The sequence below is a fragment of the Haemaphysalis longicornis genome, unplaced genomic scaffold (assembly GCF_048455015.1).
Source record: "Haemaphysalis longicornis isolate Haplotype H1 unplaced genomic scaffold, Haemaphysalis longicornis Haplotype H1 scaffold_4, whole genome shotgun sequence".
In the NCBI taxonomy this organism is placed as follows: Eukaryota; Metazoa; Arthropoda; class Arachnida; order Ixodida; family Ixodidae; genus Haemaphysalis; species Haemaphysalis longicornis.
Genome location: NW_027526361.1, coordinates 116,760,032 through 116,785,077, shown reverse-complemented (window position 1 = coordinate 116,785,077; position 25,046 = coordinate 116,760,032).

Sequence of the window (25,046 nt, the reverse complement as noted above, 5' to 3'; positions counted from 1 at the left end):
AGTACTCTCTTGGGTTATTCCCACTCCGATCTACGCGGGAAACTCCTAGAAGAAGCCCTGGAGTATAGCCCCCTCCGACTCGGCAATGAGCCTTTCAATCCTACCCGGATAGGTCTCCACAGCTCGCAGCAAGACACCACACCGGATCTAACCCTTACCACACCCGGAGTCATTAAAAAATGGCGAACACTGGATTGTACATGGGGCAGTGATCACTTCCCTATTCTGCTCCACTTGAACAGCAAGAAATTCCGCTCCAAGACTGCGTACACATACATCAACTGGGACCTTTTTCGCTCGCAATTCCACGTGAGCGCACAACCTGAGCTGTCCGAGTTTGTTGCCTCTGTGAATGAAGCGCGTATCCTTTCCACGGAGACGGTAACAAGCACAGCTGAGGTCAACAATCCGGACGCCCACATGCACAAACTGCTTCGTACCGCTGAACGCTTACCAAAAGGTATAGAGAACGCGGTAAACGTCACCATGACCTTATGAGACTAAAATGTCATTACAAAGCGATAAACGAATATCAAAATATCCTCCAATCTGAAAACTGGCATAATCTCTGCGAACGACTTGGGCAAGAACGCGGTCTCTCACATCTGGGGAGCCTCTTTCGGGGCCTGAGTGGACGGGCGAAAGTAAAACTGCCGATTCTAGAAGAAATGTGCCTCCATACAAACTACTCTCAAGTGGAAGATACTATTGTGAAGACTCTCTTCCCGCACGCCACGACTGACATCTCGACCCTCTCACCTCTGCCTGAAATCGATATACGAGCACCGCTCGTGGAGCTCGACTCTCCGTTTACCGAGAGCGAGCTGCATATAGCCATCTCCCAAGGAAAACCGAAATCTACACCGGATCACGACCAAATAAAATGGCAAGACCTTCGAAATCTTCCCTCATCGGGTCAAGCGGCCCTCCTAACTGTCATCAATCGATCCTGGGATACTGGGCAAATTCCTGACCACTTGAAAATGAGTATCATCCACCCCATCCCAAAACCTGGCAAAGATTCTCGAAAACCCGAGAATCTGCGACCCATAGCATTAACTCCTGTTATTTGCAAGTTGACAGAACGTCTCATAAACAACAGGCTTCAACACCACCTGGAACACACAGGATGGTTCCACCCAGCTCTCACGGGATTTCGCCCCAATTTAAGCACCCATGATTACCTCTGGCTTCTTCGTCGAGTCATAAACCGGACATCCCGAAAGAGCCTGCCCGACTACGTCCTGGCCCTTGATATGCACAAGGCGTTCGATAACGTCAGCCAAGAAGGCATCCTGCAAGAACTAGCCGCTGCCTTCCCCAGTCAGAAGGCTCAGAGGTAGATTCGCGGCTTCCTAACGCACAGACCCATTCGCCTTAACCCAAAGGAAGCAACGCCGACTACCTACTACCTTGACAGAGGAGTTCCCCAAGTTTCAATTCTCGGACCTTTACTCTTCAATCTGGCCATGAATCGTGTAGCCCGCACCCTTGAAGTGGACTCAGTGGCCCGTTTCGCCTTCTATGCTGATGATATAGTTGTGTGGACCGAGGCTGCTGATTATGACTCAAAAGAATCTATGCAGGCCAAACTCCAGGCTGTTGTTTTTAGCTTGGAGCGCACCCTCTCCCGATTCCAGCTGCAATTATCCCCCAACAAGACCGAATTTCTCAGCGTCGACGGCAAGCGATCGACCAACCCTGACCAAGTTCTACACCTCAATATCGCCAATTCGATTCTTGAATCAAGAAATGGTACCATAAAATTACTTGGCCTCCAGATTAGCAGCTGCAATAGCCCCACTACATGGATCCGTCATCTTCGGACAACATGGCGCTCCACCTTGCACCTCATTACTCGTCTATCAAATAAATACGGCGGCTCACACCAAGACGCATGTCTCAAGCTTGCACGCGCCGTTGCGCATGGCCGGCTGTCTTACGGATTTCGCGTATATGAATGCCGTCCCCGGCATCTCAGGGAACTAACCATATTAAACAGACACCTGATTCGTACCATAACAGGCCTACCATGCCACACTAGGACGGACGTGCTGGAACAAGCAGTGCCACTTCCTCCGATCACCAATCTAGTCGAAGAAGTCAAGCTGCGATTCCAGAAGCACCTCGAATACATGCCACATGGACGAGCCATTCTTAAATGGGACACCTTGAACAGCGATTTCGACCCTGAAATCTTTCCTAAATCCATTCCACCTTGGGAGAGACCTGCAATCAGCCCTATCCGGCGACGACCAATTCCCCGACGTCGACGAGCAGTTAGGGAACAGTACGTCCGCACTCTGGTCAATGACAAAGCCCAAGATGAAGTTGATGTATTCACCGATGCCGCTATCCAAGACATAACAGCCGCTGTTGCTTGGACTTGCCCCGAGGTTCAACAACTAGGTGGTTCTCGCAACATTACGAACACCTACGGCCTCTCGGATGAAGTGAAACTCTTTGGAATTCTGGGCGCAGTTCAAAGCATCCAGACCCATTGTTCAACCATCCACACAAAGAAGTTCCGCATCATCACTGACTCACACGTTGCCCTCCGGGAACTGAATAGGACCTTCACGCCTAACTCTACGGCCACGACCATCCTCTACTTAGTACGGGACATGTCTCATGAAGGAATCACGATACGCATTGTCTGGACACCTGCCCACACGTCTGGAGCGGACGGCAACCGAACGGCGCACAACGCTGTTCGGGAGTGCCTACTAAATCCTCCCACGGTTCTCGACACCACTCCAGCACGATCTGACCCACCGAGCACGTCTCAACAACACTGGCAACAAAAACTTCGTCAAGCTAGAGCCTTCAGCCGGCACCGGCTAGCCGAGGCCTCACCCCCTGGTTTCCTCGCACCACTAAAGACCCTTCCAAGAACAGGAGAGGTCTTCGCGAACAAAGTTTATGCCAACTCGGCCTATACCCCTGATGTGATATCGAAGTGGACGAACCCAAGGCGTCCCTCCTTACCAAGGTGCCCCCACTGTGGCAGCAACGAGAAACCCAACCTTTTCCACCTTATTTGGTCATGTGCAGCCTTCTCAGACGGCCGTACGCAGTTGCTAGCAAGCGCCACGGTTCCGACGTCGGCGTTAGAGCATGTCGAGTATGTTAGGGTCAACCCAGAAATGTTAGAAAAAATCACAGACTTTGCCCTAAAAAATGGTCTTGGTTTAATGGCTGACCGACTACCTGTTCAAGTTCACCAGTCACAAATGAACACCGGTGCGCAATTGTCTTGCCCCACCAACCGTAATATGCCATCAAAAACTATGCCGGACACCCCCTCCCCTCAGGGGAAGGCCAGTGTGTGTGTGTTGCTCCAACGGAACCTCGAGAGACAGCTACAGTGACCGCTACAGTGAAGATTGAACATTACTTAGTTGTACTACAACTACTTAGTGGCGTCTTTCCCAATCCTACTTTCCATTCCCTACCCACAGGGCTTTAGCCTCCTCCCTGAAATAAAGTCATTCATTCATTCATTCTAATTTCAGTGATAATTCAACTCATCGAACCGGTTCGCAGAACCGGTTCAAGCTCCCGAACCGGTTCGCGAACCGGTTCGGTACGTGATTTTGTCGAACCGGAATTGAACCGGAACGAAATTATTTCATCCGAACCCGAACCGTAACCGAACCGGTATTTTTTTCGGTTCGACACCCTGATATACATATAATCAAAACCATATAAAACTGTCAGCAATACATGTATACATAGCTTCAGTTTCATTCTAGTAAGCTGAAGCGCCACTATCACCCTCGGGAAGAGCGGGAAAATTATGCGGTCGCTCCTCCGGATGTGGGGTGAAGCGCCATGCCCTCGAGGAGCGGGGTCCTGCTTTTCGTCGTATATGTGATGGAGGCGAAAAACGAAAACGTCCGTGAGTGGAGATTCGGGCGCATGTTAACAAGGAGGTTGTTAACGACCCCCGGTAGTCCTAAATAATTCGTAGCCCTCGGCTAACGTACCGTGCATGCCGGTATCCGGGAAAAACTTTCTTATTTAGTCCGTCACGACGAATCACTATCGTCATCTTCAACAAAACAATTTCGACGTATCCTTTGGTGCTGTGTTTGTGTTTACGAGCTGGGACATATGTACGCCCTTCGTGTTGTCCAAACCGCTGTGCACGCGATGGCCGTGGTCATTGCTCAGCCCTTTTACTCGGACGGAGGCTCTTTGAGAGAAAAACTGGCCATTCTTTGTGTCCGGCGCCTGAAGCGGGTGGCAACGGTGATGCTTTGCTTCTTCCCCTTATTGTTGCCGACGGCGAACGGCGGCGGCACACAGAGTCCTTCCATCGTTAGCGGGCCGAGTTGTCCTCTCATGTGTTGGAGATCTATTGGCGCCGCCGTTAGAGAGCGGACGCGGAAAGTGTTTGTGGCGGCTAATCCGAGGGGAAGGCTCTGTCCACTCGTGTTTGCATGCCCTAGTCATCCAGGCACCGGCCGTGGCGGCGCGGTCGCGTTCAGTGGGTGGTCGGGTCGTTGATTCCTCCCCTACCGCGAGAGCGTCTTTTCTCTTTTCCTCGGTCACTAGGGGCGGGGGGCAAAGAGGTGATGTGATAACGACAGCATTGAGTTTCTTACCGAACTCTACGATCGGCAGGACCAATGGGGAGAAGAAATAGTCGGTGCGAATAGAACGTACTTGTGTTCTTGGCTGTGATTTGGCCAACAACAAAAATGACTGGGACAAAGCGCTGCGGTAGGTTTAAACCAATAGGGAGTACAGGAAGTAAAAGCAAAGGCGCAGTGAGTGCGTGTGTAAACGAAGCCACTTTTAAAAATAAGCCAATCAGCTGTTAAAAAACTTGCGCAGTCGCAGCAATGCTTTTCCGCCCGATGCTTCTCACACAAACCAAAGTAAAATACACAAGACAACACCTAGCGAAGCGGTCTTGTGGTGTCAGATTACAAAACCCCGGGTTACACAAAGGGCAGCAAATTTACAGGCACGGGACCACAGCAGTTTACAAACCCGAACAGTATATAAAGCCTTGACTCTGCTTCCTTCTCCTCACCACGAGCTTGCAAGACTCATTCCGCCAGTCCCATGCTCACCGCGAAAACGCCATCAAACCTCAAGATGTCCACCCCTTTAAATAAATCTTACGTTCTACACCCCCTCCTCCCATTTTACCTGCAGTCATCAGGCTTAAATAAAAATAATAATAAAAAAAACCCGTGAGTGTGTAATCCTCCATGAGCGAGAAACGCGTCTATTTTCTGAATCCTCGGCATGGAGCGAATGAATGAATGGTGAGCCAGGAAGAAATAGGGGGGCGCGTCTGTGTTTCTAGACAGGGCCCATGGAAACGGAGAAGAACATGCGCAAAGGGGCTCGAGCAAGAAATGAGAGGGCGCGTCTTTCTTGCTGTCAGTAGAGTTCTTCGATATAGCTATACAGGGTGTTTCAGCGAACACTTTCAAAAATTCTTAAAAATAGGCTCTTCGAGAAAAAAAGAAACCCTCTTCAGAAGGAGATTGCTGGCTGCGGCGGACGCCAGATAGTATCAAGGATGTGCACATTAGTTAGGTGGGTAATTAAACTCTACTAATGAACTTCTTAATTACCGAAGTTTTGTGGTTATTGTAAATGGTGATTTTGTAGCCCCGGAGAAGACGATTTCATATCAGTTTTTAAAACAACGAAAAAGTCGGTGTTTAAAGCCCTGTAGCGCGAGGAAACCTGCCGTTGTTTTTCGCTCAAAAACGAAACTCGGCGCTCGAAGAGTGCTGGAAGTCTTGAGCGAACGCAACATCGGCTGGTGACGTGTTTCAATGAATGTGGCGGCCAATTCCAAATGTAAGTTCAATTTTCCCTAGCTAGGAAGCCTCAGCATGCAGCCACAGCCGCGAAAGCCCTCCTCGCCCAGCAAAAAAACCTTTCCTTTGTCTGATGCGCTTTCCAACACACAGCGATTATAAACGAACAGCAAATAAACCTAACGAAAAAAAAGGAACGGATGGTGACGTTTCACATCTTGCACGTCTGGTAGCCACGCCAAATGTGGTCGAGAAAATAATAAAAAAAGAAAAGCAAAACTGTCACCAACGCCCACTAGGGCTTTCGAAACGGGCGACCATGTTGTGGGCAATGGCTAGCCTCTTTCTTGCGCCTACCAACGAAAGAAAAGATAACGCTAGCCGTGGTGTAAGGTGAGCGTTGATCATTGAAAAAAAAAAAAATTCCCGCGCCTTCCCGCGAGGGGAACACGAGTAAATGCAGAGCATTGGGGCCTCAGTACTGGTTGAAGGCAGTGTTGCTTCCATCGCTTCTTCCGTGATGCTGGAGTAGCAGACACGAGTAAACGTGGGAGCGAGCGTCAACCAAGGAAGGAAGGAGCAACGCAGTGACTGAAGCACGAGCGACCGCTAGCCGCGTTATATTTGCAGCGCGCGCAGTAGAGGGAGAGCAGTACGGGGGGGGGGAGCGCGCATGCGCAAGCAGCGCGCGCCCTTCCACACCCCACCGCCGCGCTGCTATCACGCACCTGTTACGTCGAGACCGGACGGAACGAACGGGCTGACTACGACGCATGCGCGCGCCAGCTGCTGTTGAGAGAGAGGAGGGAAGGAGGAGAGGCGCACCTACTGCGGACGCGGAACTGTGGACGCCGTCCGACGCAGGAAGAGGCGAGGCTAAGAAATGCTCTGCATTTAATACAGGAGGTGATGGCGTTGATATCAGCTGATTCCCTAGCGTGGGGAATCACCAGAGCCTTCTTGAAATGGGCGGCACAGTCACTGCAACACGTCATCAGAGGATGTTGCGTTTGCACTAGACTTCTGGCGCACCATGTGCGCTGCGTTTCGGTTTCATGGGGAAAAAATAGTTGATTTTCGCGGGCTGCAGTGCTCTACAGAGTGTATTTTCCTTTGCTTTAAAAACTGATCGGTTATCGTCGTCTGCGGGGCTACAAACTCGCCATTGGCAATAACCCCCAAACTTCGCTAATTAAAAAGTTCATTGGACAGTTTTAGTTAATTAACTACTTAATTCGCATATTTCTCATAACTGTTGACGCCCGCCGAACCTGATAGCTTGTTCCTTAAGAGAATTCCTATTTTTCTTGAAAAGCCTACCTTCAGGAATTTTTGTAAGTGTTCCCTGAAACACCCTGTATAGAGGAAATTTAGCTGTCAGAGGCGCAGGTCGTGAGCTGCGCAGTCTCGTTCGGCTGTCTCTGCTCGCTGCTGCATGCGCCGTGTTGTCATAGGACGTCCCTCCTGAAACAGGAACCCCGCAAGTGCTCCATCGAGCACAAAACGAAGTTTGTCGCATGCACAACGTCGCTAGTCTATGAGATTCCGTTGTCATGCGGCAAAAAGTGCGTGGGCCAGACGGGCAGGTGTCTGAACACAAGGCTCAGAGAACACAGTAACAATTCGTCCACAAAAGTGTGAGAGGGCACCTAGGCATACACTGCCGAGACCGCAAGCGCACCACCGAGAAATGGGTGTAGGAACAAATGGTCCCGGAACAAATGGTCCCGGAACAAATGGCCCCGGAACTTATGGTCCCGGAACTTATGGTCCCGGAACAAATGGTCCCAACTCGAAAGTAGGAACAAATGGTCCCGGAACTTATGGCCTCGGAACGAATGGTCCCAGGCACCTGTTCGGGCAAACTGATTCTATAAAACTCCACGTGGGTTCTGTTTAATTTTGTTTTATTTTGCTGGAGTGCAGTTTCTAATTTCTTAGGTTTCTTTATTTTTGTTTTCTTTTTTTTTCAGATTTCGTTAAACTGGTTAGCTCAATTTGGGCGATTCGAACGATTAAACGCGGTAGTTCTGCCAACCACGCATTTTTGTGAAAGTGCAGGGAATTCATTACACGATTGGCCCGTTTTCGGAATGTTTTATGCGTATTTTATCCGGCCTTTTTATTTTAGTAGTCGCATTTTTTATACGTTCAAGACGAACATGCTTACTATTACTTCCCTCTCTCTTTCGGTATTTGGTTTTTGTAATATTTTCCTTTTTTCGGTTTCCACGTTTTGATTGTTTGTGAGTCCGGCCGTGTTCCAGGAAGCCGCACGTGTCGCGAGACGCCGCTAGTAAGCGAGGGGGGTGACAGGCACAGTGTCGAGACATGCGGACGTCTGGTCTGATAGCAAGAATCAGCTGAGCCGCTGGTCAAGCCAGGCTGTTGCGACGGTCAGCACTGTTAAGTTCGTGCTCCTCATTTAATTAATAAAAGCCGCCGGTGGCTCATGTATTGGCGTCGCCTCCGCTTCTAGCTGTACGCTCAGTTCCTTTCATGCAGCCGCAAAGACGCGAAGTTGGGGGTCGCGGAGTGCATGCTTTGTGCTCCTTCCTCTTTTGTGTGGCAAAAGACTGGGGTGCTGAGCCCCAGTACCTCTGTTGGTATGCGGTCGTTCGGTGACGAGCTGACAGGAAGCGAAAGGGTGCCGTCTCTAGTTTTTGACGATTTGCGAAGCCGGCGTCGGCGCTGTTCGTTGATGGTCATTCGCCTTAGGAATTCGCCTCTGGTTGAAGGAGCTCTTCTCGGTAGTCCGGCGGGCGGCGGCGTCCCTTAGCCTGGGAAGGGATTAGCCACGACTGCCACTGTGCCCGCGCGCGCGGCGACAAAGGCAGGGCGGGAAGGCGACGACACCGTAAGGTGTTAGCCGCGCGAAGACCGCTCTAAACGTTCGGCTTTGGCTTTTGAGGAGATGCCGCCCGCCAGCAAAGTATTGCCTATTTTAAATGCATAGCATTTTAGTAACTCACAATGTCACGCGGCGTTGGCGTGCCTTGTCGTAGTCCGCATGCGCGTCTTGTCGTAGTCCGCATGCGCGCCTTGTCGTAGTCCGCAGCCAGGAAGAAATAAAATAACAGTTTCCGGCGCCCGGTTTCGAACCCATGACGCCGCGGGCGGAACGCAAGGTGCCCGGCGCCCTACCGACCGAGCCACGAAACCGACACACATTTCGATGCACCGAACGCGCCTTATATCCTTCACTCATTTCTCGTTTGTTTCGAAAGCGCCACAAGTTGTCCCGCGCCTCCAAAAGATGGCGACACGGGTCCCGCGATCAAGAGATACGACTTGCCGGCGTACCCCCTCGGAAATGCTGTGCATTTGATCGTGCCCCTCGCGAGGGGGATGTCTTTTTTGGAGAAAAACCAGTTTCTAAACTGCAAGCTGTAAAATTACCGAGGTGCAAAATCTTGATTAGTGTTGCTTCGCTTGATTGGAACTGCAGATATCGAAGCATTTCAGGTGGTGAGCACAGTAACTCAGCTTAGCCAACCCAATAAACCCTCATCGAGTAAAGTTCCCTTTTGAAATAGCGACAAAACGGCGAGCGCAATGCACCGGTACATCTCTATGTTAACTGGCAGTCAACAGTAGTGTCCCACTCACATTTTTGATACTTTACATAACCTAAATAATACCGTCACTGTAAATAGGCTCAACGCACTGGATGAAGCCAGACTCACTTCTCAAGCAGTAACAAAATTTTGTATTTTTGCGAGTATTGCACGTCAGCCATGTTAATTTAAACAGTTGTGTTGCTCCACTTCATAAGAAAACTGCATTCACGAAGAAAATTACGGTAGCCCGTTATTGTATTCACTTTAAACACCGGCCGAGGGCGGCCCAGTACACGCAGATTTTTGATTGAAAGGTTCACCACTGGTTTGCCTGGCACTCGAAATAACAAAAAATACAAACAAAGCAAACACGGGAGATCGTACACGTGCGACAGAAAAAGTTTGTATACAGCATTGAGCTCAAGCAAATTCAGCATTAGCAAATATACTGTGTACGAACAGATGCAAAATACAGTGGGCACAGATACAAGCATAAATGTAAATACATTGACCCCCCTCCTTCCTTCATGCAGGCGCTAAGGCGTAGTAGTGGTGGGACCATTTCTTCCTACTTTGAAGTTGGGACCATTTGTTCCGGGACCATTAGTTCCGGGACCATAAGTTCCGGGGCCATTTGTTCCGGGACCATTTGTTCCGGGATCATTTATTCCGCGACCGCCGAGAAATGCACTCTGAAATTTGACGAATGCCAAGTCAGTCAGCATCATTGTGACCAGTTGACAAGGGAAATTGTGGAGGCTGCGGAAATCGGTAGGCTAGGCGAAGATTGTGTGAGCGCTCATTCCATAGCCCTGTCCACAAAGGAACTTAAATCTACACGTGCGAAACGAAACAACCTAGCTTGCCATCTCAATTGCACACACGTGCTGAGTACGGGGGGCTGATAATCATTTTGGGGTCTGTTTTGAATGTCATGTTTCCGGCACAATTGATATAGATTACTTATCGGGTCGAATGTTTCATCGTAGGTGTGAGCATGTGTGTGTATAAATATGGCTTGTTTCCGTAATAAAAGTTTAGTTGGAAGTCAGCGCTCGTCCTGTGTGCCTCAGCTTAAGTCTTTGTTTCTGTTGCGCTGTATTGTTAAGATGAATCACCAACTAGACCAATACTACACTCTGCTTAGTTATCAAAGGGTTTCTTACTATATACAATAGAGATGAATATGGCGCTAGCGTCTATGCGGCTCATATCAAGGCCGTCTGTGTCGTCATGGGTTGCCATTATATCGTGCGCTCGCCTAGTTTTGTCATTGGCTTCGACTGAAACGTTTTAGTGGCCGTATATTCGAACACAGGGCCACAAAAACGGAAGGAATGGTGTGTCATGATATAAGTGGAAAATAAAACTGGCGGTTTTAAATGTAAGGAAACAGGAAGTAAAGCGTATTTTTGCTGGAATGGTTCTGTCCACTATTTTGCAGGCCAAGCTGGTAGTTAACAACAATGTTAATATTTTGAGAGAAACTCATTATAGACTCTCCGTTTATTAATGTTATCATTTTTTCAAGTAATAAGTTGTTTGAAGAGCTTGTAAATGTTTTTGAGCGTGCGCATGAAAACGCTGCCTTTGTGATGAACCGGTGCACCGACCGTCAGCTATACAGTTTAACAAAACTTCTTCCAGAGCGAGTTGGCTCATACTTAAAAAAGAAAACGGGGAATCAAACAGTCGTGGATGAAGACAAGATAGGACGAATACAGGCGCCCGTATCTGTTCGTCGAAGTGCGTTTGGTTTCTTTTTTTTTTTCGTCAGCTTCAAGTTTCGCGGCGGTATATTACCCGCTCAGTCATACGTTCCTTCGACGCCGGCATGACCAATGTTAGGTATACGATCACGCACTGCCTGCTCTTTTACCGAACACGCAGTTGCCACAGCTCACTGCTTCCGCAGCACAGAACAGAAAGGATTTCGGCTACCTCATAGGCCGTAGACGTGTTAATCCATAGGGAAGAAACCAAATACACACAAAAAAAAAAACGCTTAAGAATTCTATTGTCATGCCAAGCCAAAGCCAAAAGCAGTGGTCTTCCCATACCCCCCCCCCCCCCCCCCCTTGAAGGTGCAGTTTACTCTCTAGTATACTTACTAAGAAACTTAATGGGTAGTGGTGTTGGTTTCAAGTGGGTGAACGGCGGCGCCAACGCAAAGGGAGCGACCAAGATCTTTGTGCGCGACTTCAGGGAAAGTCCGTTCGGATTCTCGTGTTCTGTGTGTGCGTGTTCGACTCTCGTGGTTGAGCAACAGCTGCGGGTGGAGCTCCGAACAGAATTCCCGATAGCGTACTGAGGACGTGAGTGGAGTTTGTAGCTAACCTTGCTAAACCAGGAGTAACCACGAACCGTAAGGGGCAGCACTCCGCTCTTGCTCTAATCTTGAGTTCACGACGTGAAATGACTTAACAACGTATAGGTACGAGTCAGTTCATACTGCATCATCAGACACCGCGTGAAGTGGAGAAAAAAAAAGGAACCTAAACGAAGGGCGTCCAGTCTAGGTAATTGTCACGTCCTCCGTCTGTTTTCTTTCCGCTCATCTCGTTCGTCTGGTTTTTGGTTGCGCTTAACGGTACCTGATGACAGGGCTCCCGCCTTTTACGTCCTTCGTCTGGACTATTTTGCTGCGCTTAACGGTGGCGGATGGGGAAACGACAGAATTTTTTCACAGCGAAGAGGGCAGCAGTTTTTGTGTGCGCGAACAAAAGCCCACTCATGGATGCATACCCGCTTTTGCAACATCCACTTGGGGTTGCTCTAGAATTAATAAAGGCTCCACGCACCGTGGTGGGAATACTGTTCTCCCGTATTGTGACGCCCGAAGAACAACGTTGATGGGGCATCCCGTTCTCATTTTAGTGACGCTATGGAAAGACCAAGTATAGCTAAGACTCCCGGAAGCTGCGTGCCTATAGAAGGAGGCGGGGTCAACAGACAAGTTTATGCGATAGACGGGAGAGCCGGAAGTGGACGTGGAGGAGCCCGAATAGGGAGCAGAAAAAAATGAAAAAGACTTCATACTATGCGATAACCCTGGCGTCGTGAAGGATGGGGAAGTGCTCGGAAGGGTAAGGCGTAGTGACCACCGTATGGTAAGATCTCGAATTAGGCAAGATTTGAGGAGGGACCGTAACAAGCTAGTACGAAAGAAGCCGATTAATGAGCTAACAGTAAGACGTAAAGTAGAAGAATTCAGGATCGCGCCGCAGAACCGATATTCAGCTCTAACCGAGGAAGCAGAGTTTAAGACAGGGAGCCAGCGACAATCTTACAAGCATTATCACGGAGTGTGCAGTAAAGTCGGGGGCGCCATGGCTAGACAGGATACTGGTAAACTTTCACAGGAAACGAAATATTTAATTAGGAAACGGCAAAGCATGACGATATCCACACCAGCTGACAATAGAACTAGCGGGGCTTTCGAAGGTGATCAATAGGTGTAAGACAGCTGACATACGGAAGTGTAATATGGAGAGAGATTGAGCATGCTGTTATGAACGGAGGCAGCCTGAAAGCAGTAAAGAAGTGCCTAGCCATGGGGGAAAATCAAATGTATGTACTTAAAGACAAGCATGGTAATATCATGACCAATAGGGATAAAAGAGTTATAGTAGCCGAGGAGTAGAGATCTGTACAGTAGCCACAACACCCAGGATAATAGTAATTAAGAGGAGACAGACATCTCACCAGTAACGACAGAAGTAAAGAAGACTTTGAAAAAAAATGCAAGGGGGCAAAGCACCTAGTGAGGATCAGATAACAGCAGACCTCTTGAAGGATGGCGGACAAATTGTACTTGAAAAACTGGCAATCCTTTATACGCAATGCCTAATGACCGCGAGTGTACCGGAATCTTGGAAGAACGCGAACATCATCCTAACCCATTAAAAAGGTTACATGAAGGACTTGAAAAATTACAGGACTGTCACTCGTCTACAAGGGACGTACCAAGGCAATCTCTAACAGAATTTATGATTTCATTCAACCTAATAAACAAGCAGGGTTTCGCAAAGGCTATTCAACAATAGACCATATTCACACGATCAATTAGGTAATAGAGTAGTGCCCGGAGTATACTCAACTACTAAATATAGCCTTCATCAACGATGAGAAAGAGGGAGCGGGTACATAACTTGCGGATGATGAGCAGCCAATTCGGCCATGACGTGGGTGGGCGTGCTACGGTGGGTCCAGACGATGCAAACATGGCACGGGAACGGCTTCAGTATTCGGTGAATATAGCATGTAATGCCCAACCTGCTGTCTACACGCCGTTTATCTCGCGTAGCCTGTGTTCTGTGTAGATGATCAGGAAAGACGGTGGGGCAACACAAAGACGACGGCCTAGGGCACACAAGCCATCACGGATGACGACGAGCTCTGCCAAAATCCAAGGAAGTGGTGTCTCGGTTACATAAGTGCATGTCTGATTTACAGACGGCACAACAGGGCAAACTAGGCTCGTCTGGATGATGCCATCGTCCACCCCTGCATTTACATGGGCCTGAAGGTCATCTGGTGTGTCGATCGGGAAGGGTTGCGTTGTTCTGCTGCACTGGGCGAATACTTTTTATACGTCCGAGGGGCCGGTTGCCGGTGGCCTTTAGACGGTGCCATGTTAGTGGCTCAGCTGGACGTGGTATCAGAGGTGATGCGGGGTCATAGTAGTGCGCTAGTGCGCCGGCGGCAGGAATCGATTTAATTTTTAGAAGACGAGCCGATCGACGCTGGTGTACAAGTTCGTCCAATGTGTTAATTTGTGCCTCCGCTTGAGGGTCCGGAATGCAGGTCATGCGAGGAAGGCCAGTGATCACTCGCACTGCTTCCCTGTTTGCGGTTTCCAAACTATCCCAGTCACGAAAAGTGAGATGCTTGAACTGGGCTTGGTAGCTAGACGATACGAGGCTGAAAGACTGCCCGCACTAGTGCACGCAGGACACTGGAGCAGGCACCCCCTGACTTCTGGCCGACGCTGCGGAACAAGTGTAGCGTGCTGGCAGCTTTTCGTCGAGTGGAATTGACTCATGAAGCTGCCGAACCTGCTGCGCTTATTTCCAACCCCAATACACGCATATGGGCAGCGGTATCCAGGGATCGCCATTCAAAGACAGGCATATTGGTGTATGCGACAACCGGCGTCGGCCCCTACGATTGGTGACTGACATAAAGGTAGTCTTTGAAGGAGAGAGATTTAATCCAACAATTGAGCAACAGTCTGTAGGCCTGCTTGTTGGCGGTGCAGTTCATTGTGTACAGACCACACAGTCACATCGTCTGCATATACGAGGAAGAAAGTGTCCGGTGTTTCCACCAGCTTCCATGTCAAATGCGACGTCGAAAAAGAGTATCTTTGGCGCTCCACGCGTGCCCTTCTTCCTCCGCCTGGGACTGACCTTCCTGGCGGCTTAACCCGCCGTGAGGAGGTCATGCTCCGGAGAATTTTCCTGGGCGTTGCACTGATGCTTGCTGTTCGTGCAACATGGACTTCCAACCTTGCGTTTACCAATGCAACCTGCCCCTACTGCCCCGCTTCCGCTGAGGAAGCGACATTGAACCACATCCTGGTAACATGTCCAGGACTCCAACCAGCTCGAATCCGGCACATGGTAGCTCCAGGACACCACCCAAGACGTACGCCCGATATTCATCGGTGGACGCATGGTCCTCTCCACAAGCAGCTGTTGGACTTTATGGCTGACTGAGACTGGTCTTTACGGCATTCTGTTGTGCATGAAGCCGCTTGCATCCCGTCACTTCCTTTTTTGTCTTTCCATTCCTTTGATGCCCTGCGGCAAAATAGCGCAATAAAAAGTTATGAGAAAGCGTTTGACTCTGCGAAACCTCAGCAGTCATTAAGACATTGCGGAATCAGGGGGTAGACGGGCATTACGTAAGAATACTAAAGGATATTTACAATGGGTCCACCAATACCATGGTCCTCTATAAGGAGAGCAGTAAAATACCCATACGGAAGGGCGTCAGACAAGGAGACACAATGTTATTCACAGCATGTTTGCAAGAGGTATTCAGAAGACTGGATTGGGAACAGGTGGGCGTAAGGGTTAATGGAGAATACCTCATTAACACCAGCTTTGCTGTTGATGTTGCCTTGCTAAGTAACTAGGGGGATGAACTGCAAAGCATGCTTACCACACTGGACAAGCAGAGCAGAATCGTGGGCCTGAAAATTATTACGCAGAAAACTAGAGATAGCGGTTTGAGATAGGTAAGCGAATATATCTACTTAGGCCAAGTAGTGACGTCCCGGATCACAAAGCCCTGCTCAATCACAAAACGTTTCCCTGCAAAGTCTGCAGGAGAACTGCCGGAGTTTTAATCAAACCCGCCCCCACCCTTGCTATTCGCATTACCCAACTTTACCCATAGTTATTTTACTTCAACAATTGGGCACCCCACGCGGGGCAAGTTCCCCTCTTACCGTATACTTATACAGATCCCTCTACGCAGATACTACTATATATCATCGCCAGACTCATTAAAGGTTGTTCTCTCTATATATTTTTCATACTGACAGGGCAAGCCGCGTTATTAGTATACGGTCTGACTTTGGTTGCACGCAAATTTTTCTCCCCAGCTATCACACGATACAACATGAAGCCACTTTTGTTCACATCCGCCTACCTAAAAGCAAACCTTTTATTGCGGAATCTGCCCTATACATGCCTGTAAAAAGAAAAAAAAAAGACAGACGAAGGAATAAAACTGCGTGGAAGATGAGGACCAAGACAAGAGGGGGACAGGACGAGCGAAACCGCCAAGATTATTTTTGCATGAAACGACAATACGCGTATATACTTCCGACGAGTATCCCCCGCCTGCTAATCAACAGCCGCACCGCCTCTGTGAACCACCATCGAAACAGACTTTAAAAACCTGGAGAGCGAAATTGCTGAACAGTTTATTTCTGCTTCTGACTGATTGCATTTTACCCATGCATTGAACAGTCTGCAGCTCTGAAATTTAAATATCAGCTTCACAGATAATCACATGTGCTGGAAATATGAGCCAAGATGGAAAGAAAGACTTTTGTAATACCCCAGCGCACATTCAAAGTTGGTAAAAAGGGGTATAGTCATGAATTCTGGTCAAGCTGCTATTTTCAAGTCATGCCAGCGCAAACAGTCAGGAAGCTTCCGAGTTCAAGTGTCACGCCTTCACTTAGCAGGTTAACTTTCGTTCTTTATCAGTGGTGTATGGTAATCACTTCTGCAGAAGAGCAAGCGAGCATCGATCCCAAAATGGCGCGGCAGAAAAGTACGATTAGGAATCCTAAAGTCGTGTCATACATCTGCAGGATGACACTAAGATCACTCCCATTAACGTCTAAACAAAAAAAAAAGAATGAAAAACAGAAAAAGCGGTGCACGAATTAAGTTTCAGGCGTAGTTTACAAGATTCATTTGACTTCCAAAAAGGTACACACTGGTCAAACCGACAGCATAATATTTCTGTTAAATAAATCCATGGGGCATATGCCTATGCAGTGCAAAACCTGCGGCTGCGTTCCGAAGCTTGCAGATACCGAATTCTAACACGCGCTAAAGACCAATCAGGGAGAGAAATGATCGAAGCCTACATGATTAAAGATTATAGTGAGGATAGCGTCATCGCGCTTTACGTCAGCATGCTACCCAAAGAAGCAACATCTTTACAGGGTCACATTTAAAAGCACTTCCAGAAAAATTGTCATTTTCGGCATGTTTAGGCTTTTGTTAAGCTTTTCGAAACACCCCCTCTATTTTGTTGAGCGCTTTCTCTTTCCCACCCCTCTTATCACTTTAGTTAGGTTCTTTTACTCCTACGCTGAATCTGTTATCGGGTATCTGTTATCGGGAATCTGTTACCTGTTATCTGTTGTTTACTCCGTTTTATGGACTTGTTATGCGTGTTGTGTATGACGTGTAATTTTGGATACGTCGAAAGGTATAGCGTGGCTGTAGATTTGCGTGCGGGTGATACTGGTTGGAAGTATATATGTGCGTTGTCGTTTCATGCAAAACTAAAGTTGGAATTCGCGCTCTTTCTGTCACCCTCTTGTGTTCGCCCTCGTCTTTCGCGCAGTTTTATTCCTTCGTGTGTCATGAACAAACTGTTCGGAAAACAAGTCTTACCAATAAAAAAATGGTTGACCTATAAAAATATACATCTGGAATTGCAACGTCCCAACCCTGCAATCCTTAGATGAGACGACTTAAATGCGAAAATCAATATGTATTCGGGTTATACTTGAATACTTAAACTGTTCAGCAAACAAGCCTTCTTAATAAAAAAAAAATGGTTGTCCTGTAAATAAATACATCTGGAATTGCCATGTCCTAACCCTCCAATCCTTAGTTGAGACGACTTCAATGCCAAAATCAATACGTATTCGGGTTATACTTGAATACTTCCACATGTGCCCGCGGAGATAGGCTAGAAACTGCCAGCCGAGATGGCAGCCTCTGCCTTCTCAATGATCGCCTCTCTGAAACCCGAGATGGCCTACATCCCAGATGGAAGAACACGCCTCCAGACGTTACAATCGCCACCACAGATATTGTCCGTGAATGGATGCCATACACAACTACGTGGGGTAGCGACTTTTTCTATTCTAATCACACTCCACGGCAAACGTTTCCGAACCCACTAACGACTGCAACATTGTCAACGTTTTCGAACGTCGTATGACGTACCGCTCCAAAATGCAAAAGCACAGGCTGGAGAGATGGTGGACTGCGACGCTACCACAGTTTACTGGACTTGCACCCCGTTAACCTTTGTAAGGACGGTCAAACCGTTACAATTCGCTCTATTCGCAACGGTAAAATACATGCGAATATTCGAATGTTGCATTGGCAGTGTAAACTCATCCGGGAACATCAAGGCACGATGGCTAACGAACGATGGAATAACTTACGCGCCGACCTCAGCAAAGAACGTGGTCTGGCTGAACTTGTAATATTTTTCGTGGACTGTCCTGTAGGAGTAAACGCCTCTCTGTGCCCTTCAACGCACTGACACTGAGGGAGTCACCATTGACAGTTGATCACAATTTTATGGGTAAGTTCTTCGCGCACGGCTCGTTGACACCGGTCCCTCCGTCACCGACCACCCAGGAAGGGCACTGACGCTAATTTGGAACGACCGTTCACTCAAACAGAACTTCCAGCGGCCCTCCCCTGAGGGAAATATCGCTCGGGCTCTAGGTAACGATGGTCTTACTTGGCCGCATCAATGAAACGTGGGTGACTGTACCCAATTGGCCCTCAGACCCACGCTAGTTCACCTTGTATTAGGGGCATGTTTCCGTCCCGGTACTAAGACTCGGGGCACTCGTTTTCCAACGCGTCGTGCTAGAACGCTTCGAGCTTCAAAGAGACGAGATTTTTACAGCAAAGCTGTACACCTCTACCTCCCCCACCCCCCCCCCCCCCCAACGGTTTCATCTCCGAGAACAAAAACGCCAAGGTGCCAAGAATACACTTATACACTGCATGCTTCGCCCCTCCCCAGGTTTCACGTTATTGGAGATGGCCCCGGAATTCTTAAATTCATTTTTCAATGGTTTGTCATACTTGAAGATATTTATTTTTTATCATGCATGTAATCAATTTATGACACCTTTATGTATTTTCAATAGGAACTCGAGTAGTTGCACAACCTTTAGGTCAGTTTCAGTTACTGATTTTTGTACGTTTTTGTGGTTTTGCCTATTTTAGGTCGATTTGAGCTATTTTTGTTGAATATTTTCAACACCGTGGTTGTTTCCCCGCTGGGTGGGTTTCGGTTTACATTTTATTTAAATGTGGATGATTTTGTTCGCTTTAGGTTGGTTTCGCCTTTCCAAATAGGACAGCAAAGGTCTAGATGAGGTAGCTGCGGTAGGGATTTACGTACGTTATCTTATTTTTCAATTGCGTTGATGCATCCATTTTAGGTGCGTTTCGGCTCTTATCTGTCTCAGTTCTGGTGGTTTTGTGTCCTTTAGGTAGGTTTTCTGGTGGTTTTGTGTCCTTTAGGTGGGTTTTTGCTATAATATAACCCCCATAGCAAGTTCAGATGACGCCTGGCTGTGTTGACTAGAAAACGCATATACGCGAGCCGGACTACGTTTTGGCGTTTGATAAGAGGAAGGCCTTTAACTGTGGCAACCAATCGGGCATGCTCACGAAACTGGCGTTTGCCTATCACAGCGAGAGCCGGAAAGATTTTCTAGAAAATTGGGCCATACGCCTCAGTGGCACGCACCCGAGGTAGAGAGCTCGATGCAATTTCTTGGGTAGCAGGGTGCACCAGGGGCGTACCCTCGACCTTGTGCTTTTCAACAATGCTATGGTTAAGCGGCTCGACAGCTTGAGTTCGACACGGCCGCTGGCGTTGCACCCTACGCGGATGACATCACAGTTTGTACAGAAGCCATTTGATGGGTTGCATGTTGATGTGTTGCATGAAGAATTATAGCGGCAAGGCATAAAATTCGTTGGTTTTTGTGCCAACTAGAACTAGCTATAAAAGAGCACGAACAGGTGTCTAGAGCACACGAATAAGCTAAAATACGAGATTGCAGCAAGGGAAGACACCGTTAAGCTGAAGCCTGCACGAAAAAAAAGGAATATAAAGTTGAAAACTAGTGCCAGTAAACAAAGTAAAAGTGCGTGATGGATGTCAGGTATATTTAAGAGTTAACGATAAAAGCGTGCCCAGTAAATTCTATAATCATCGAGAGGCATCGGCAACAACAACAAAGGAAGTTCAAACTGGCATAAAGGATGATACTGATAGCGTGTTCCTGGGGGACAGCGTGTTAAGGTACCTGAAAACAGGAAAAGCTTTTCCAGCTCGGACGAGGTAGCAAAAACGGTTGCCATAAAATGTTTAGTATAGAATCTTTGGACTGACAAAAAAATACAGGAGGAAATGCGGTCCCGTTTTCGTGCTTCCTAACACGGAAACAGGACCGGACTAAATCCCAAAACAGCTTATCAAACAGTTGCGACCCACGAGAAAGGCACACTTGAACAAGGTAAGCTGCTGAGAAAGCATAGAAGTCCAGAGAAATATAGCGTGGAAGAACTACACAGCTACCCTTTAAAGGGTATATAAACTGGAGATTAGCAAAACGTGACAATTGTCCTGACGAAAAAAGCGTGGAAGGGACGGTTGCAGGGCCGTCGTAGCCATAATTAGTTTCAGCGCGAAATCCTTAAAGCGAAAAAGCAGCCGTAGCTCTTGCCGCTGGTCCTGTAGCTGTAATGATGATGTACGTAATAGGATCATTGAAGTAGAGAAAAGTGTTTGGAGTTTGTATTCCTAACAAATAGTAAGTGTGAATAATCTGTTGACGTATTTTTCTGAACGTATACAGAGTGTCCCACCTATCATGCACCAATATAAAAAAAAAAAAGAGTAATGGCGTTGCTCGAAGACAAGCTAGTGCATACTGTTTTAGTGCAGTGGAGAAGTGGACATAATGTTTTCCGTTAATTAGACTTAATTAGTTAATTGTAATTAATTATTTAACTCGAGAAGTACTGTCCTAATCACTAAAGTGTCAATGACGCACTTGCAAGTATACAAGATAAGCATCTAACTGCGGTATTTTCGGCGACGAATTGTGTACACATTTATTATGACTGATAAAGAAAACCCGCGAAATATGAAAAATACCACGTGACGGAGCTCCCGCGCGCATCGTAAAGCAATGCCCTCAGACAGGCTGCCTCTGAGGTAGCCAGAATGAAATGAACAAAAGAAAGAAAGAAGAAATCTCGACCGAGTGTGTGCCTTCTCTTCCACACCCGCCCCTTAAAACTTGCTGTTGCTGCTCCTTCCATGCATGCCATTTTCTAGGGGATGCGCTGTCTCTTCGGCGGGTGACAGGCGAAGCAGTTGCTTTCAGTCAACTTATTTGGGGGCGCTGCGCTGCGTTGCGATGCACGCGGGAGCGCCGTCACGAGGCATTTTTCACATTTCGCGAGTTTTCTTTATCAGTCAGAATAAATGTGTGCGCAATTAGTTCGTCTCTGAAAATACCGCAGTTAGATTCTTCTCGTGGGTACCTACAAGTGCCTCATCGACACGTTAGTGATTAGGACAGTAATTTTCGAGTTAGATAATAAATTACAATTAATTAGTTAAGGCTTATTAACGAAAAAAATTAATGACCACTTCTCCAGTGCACTAAAAACAGTATGCACTAAGTTTTCTTCGAGTAACGCCATTACTCTTTTTTAAGTGCGAATGCGCTTTATAAGCGACCCTGAATTCCGGCGACCGGCCGTCCGTCCACATAGCAACAGCTGCGGGTGCGCGCGCTCCTCGTCTTCCTTCGCAACGGGGGGAGATGGGCGCGCGCTGCCTGGCCGCTGACATGCCACATACCCACGTGGGGGATTGACCAGGAATCGGGCGTGAGAAGGGCTAATGCACCCGCTTAAAGGAGTACTGACACGAAATTTCCAAGCTGAGATCCGTTCTAGCAATCAAGTACAACGACAACACAAATAGGTGTCTGTGCATGGCACATACCCACGTGGGGGATTGGCCAGGAATCGGGCGTGAGAAGGGCTAATGCACCCGCTTAAAGGAGTACTGACACGAAATTTCAAAGCTGAGATCCGCTCTAGCAATCAAGTACAACGACAACACAAATAGGTGTCTGTGAATAAATGCATCTTTCTTTCTTTGTAGTTGTGTGTGTGTGTGTGATCTCTCTTTCGCGAACATTACCGAACCGCGCAAATTCAACTCGTGCATTCGCACTTTCACATTCTTCCCCTCGGGGAAATGCGGGGAAATTTTTTTTAATCTTGGCGCAGGATAGCTGGGGCACTCTGTATATGCAGGACATCCACGCGTGGATAACCACAGCACATGACGCAGAGGTCTCTCCCCGGAGGAGATACCCGAACCTTACACGGATGGGTATGCCTGTGGCTGCGCGCATCACTTCCTTGGGTAACCACCGCGCGGAATCGTCGCCTGCGCAAATCGCCACGCGTAATAAAACCTTAGGGCGTGAATAAGATGCACTCTGCCGGGTCCGCTGAACCGCCTGCATAAGCACGGCCGCCGTATACGTGCGATTTGCATTCTGGCACGGTATCGACGCGAGGGGATGTCACATTGGCTCCACGTCAGCCGTAGACACCCGTGAATCGACATCGCAATTCCCCCACGGATGTCTACGAGGACGTGAAACGGGAATATACTTGCAAGGTCGCCGGGGAGAGACGCCCACGGGGGAACGCGGCAAGAAAGCGCCGCGATCACCGGATACGACTCCGGATTTGAATATTAAGGAGGATAACCGCTTGCCTGTGCACTCGCTGTGCGCAGGAAGAATTTTAAATGCTGATGGGAGTGAGGGGGACACTTAAAACGTTGGCTACGCAGACGCGCTGAGCTGATAGCAGCGGAAACTCGAGGTGCTGAAAGGTACTAGCATATTGCAGCGAAACATACTTTCTGAATGATTTCGTTTGTGTTGTTGCCAGCTCCTGTCCAAGCAAGGTTGTCTTACACCATGCCGGAAGAGAAGTATCTGTTTGTTCCTTCTGGCGGTAGGCCGCGTCCGGCTATCTGGTTTCATAGGAAAACAGTGTAACCCGTTCACTCTTAAAGGTTGTGGCATTTACTTACAGAACACCAACCAGTTACTTGTCACAGCATGCACTAGATACTTAGTAACTGGAGGTAGTAACTACGTGCTTCTACTAATTGGCCATGCGTAACCCAGTAAAAAGCAACGCGTGACAATTTGGATATGAGCGGGCAGCACCACATCGAGCCGCATTAACGCGCACATAGCACACTTAGACTACAAATAAATTCATCAAGAAAACCACGACATGCCCGGGGAGAGCGAGTTAGTTACCTTAGAAATACATCTGAAATACATCTGATCTTCTTGCTTTTATAGCCAACAGCGGAAAGTCCTCTGATAAAGTCGGTGGGCTTGTCGCAAAAATCAAGCATTTTAGCGATAATTTTAGAATTACGCATTTTAATGCGAGCATATACATGTCAGCATGGGGATTTGCAAAAACTTTTTAATCGTGAGGTGTAGTGGGAAAATTGCTGCAGTTATTATGCTCAGTAAGTTACAGAATATTGTTAATATCAATGAATGTTTCTGTCAAACAAGCCGCAGTTGCTAAGTGCACGGTGTAGACGAACGATAGCATTTAGGGTCCATACGTAGGGGCCGCCCCTACTTACCATTCTGCGGGGTACTAAAGTTTGTAAGGAGTTAGTAAATACAACCCGTTACTACCCTTTTACTAGCCTTTTTGTTAAGTGTGTTCTGCATTAGCCTAGACTATTCTTGATTGATGAAAAATGTTCTCGATATGATCGGACGTCTATGGAAAGGATCGCGTTACTAAATAAATGCTTGCACGCCAAACGCCCTGCACTCGATTTACTGACCCTCGGCTGTGCAAATGAGTTTGCTTGACTGCTGGTTCACCTTATGTTCGTTTATTGTTAGGCGGTTCATCGCGAAGCACAAGCTCACTGTAATGAACCTTATATAATAACTACAACGACATTGCTTCGTTCGTGATTATGTGATCATGTTTATGAAAAGCGGGGTGAAGCGGATGCATGAAACTGTGGGGTGCAATCAAAGGCAGCGATAAGCTAAACCATCCACCTGTGCATATTGTCGAAACTTTCTGCCATATACCCAGACCGATGCCCATCCTACGGAGGATGCATAAACCTTTATAACCCCACGTGGTAATGCCCCAAACCCCCGACCCAAACTTTCATACCCAACATTTCCTCCTCCGGATGGGAAGCCGCTCTTTCCAGCACAACCTTGGTCGAAAAGCGAGCAAGGGCTGATCCACTGCAGAGATGGATTGCAGCAGCGAATGGGGCCCTCGACTAAGGGCACAGCCCTCTGTGAGCTGAATACGCAAACTTTAGTTTTCTGCTACTACTATTACTTCATGATTCCCAGACAAGGTTCGGAGTAATTTTAGCAATTCTTAGCCGATTACTTTAAAAATGTTTGTATGCCTGATGCAAAAAAAAAAAAAGTGATGAAGTGAGGCACTTCACTGCACTACAACAAAACTAAAAGAGGTTGTTCACGCCCTTTTGAATATTTAGTGCATAAAAACTAACCAACCGCTCCCCTAAGGATAACAGGGCTAAGTGCCCACGAAAAAAAAGGCTTGTCACCAGTCAGTATAAACTAAACCAAATCTCACAACCCCAAACAAACCCTAAACCAAACTCAAACCCACCCACAATCAACCCAAACCTATACCCAAGCAATCCCAACCCAACCCTGACACAACTCTAACAAAACCACACCCAACGCACTGACTGAGCTTGACCTGATATTAAAAGTAGTAGAAGTAACAAATGGCTGCGGCTTAGCTTGGCTAACCTTGGACATGCGAAGCAAAAGCTTGGCTTAGTCTGGTTTAGTGTTGATTTCGATTGTTTAACCTTTGATTTAGCTGTATTGACGACAACGTCTCAAAGCCGTTCGGTTCCGTGAAACGCCAACAGCAGGAGGCCAGGCGAACGCGGCGTTCATTCACGGCGTTCATTCAATTCTTCGCCCGGCGCGAGACGAGTCATGTTGTCCGAGACGACCCAGCGCCGCATGCATGGGAGGCTGCGGGGGTGGTCGGCTGCCTCGGCCGCAGCGGCGGCGGCG